This window comes from Sinocyclocheilus anshuiensis, unplaced genomic scaffold, assembly GCF_001515605.1.
Source record: "Sinocyclocheilus anshuiensis isolate Anshui unplaced genomic scaffold, SAMN03320099.WGS_v1.1 scaffold1154, whole genome shotgun sequence".
NCBI lineage: Eukaryota > Metazoa > Chordata > Actinopteri > Cypriniformes > Cyprinidae > Sinocyclocheilus > Sinocyclocheilus anshuiensis.
In genome coordinates, this window is record NW_015542345.1 from 1,016,649 (window position 1) to 1,016,995 (window position 347).

Genomic DNA, 347 nt, shown 5'->3' on the forward strand with positions numbered 1-347 from the left:
ACTGTTTGATACACAATAATGACGTGACGTTTCACTCATAATTACCGCAGGCATAAAACAAACGAATATCATCAGCAAAAATTGAAGTGGTTTGAATGGCTTTACTGCAGAGCAATTACTATACGCAATGAAATATAAATGTCACTGTCATTTGATGCTGGACGTGGTGAATAAGCTGCCAGTGATTAAAATATTGAATATGAAGTCATTGAAAACGATAGTTTTGAGAATAGGCCTATGGCTGAAATCGTGAATATGAGGCAGATACTGAATATATTGTGGAAGTGCGCTCTGACGATGACAGCGATGGTAAAATCATCTGCTCAAATTGAACCCTTTTAAGTTTC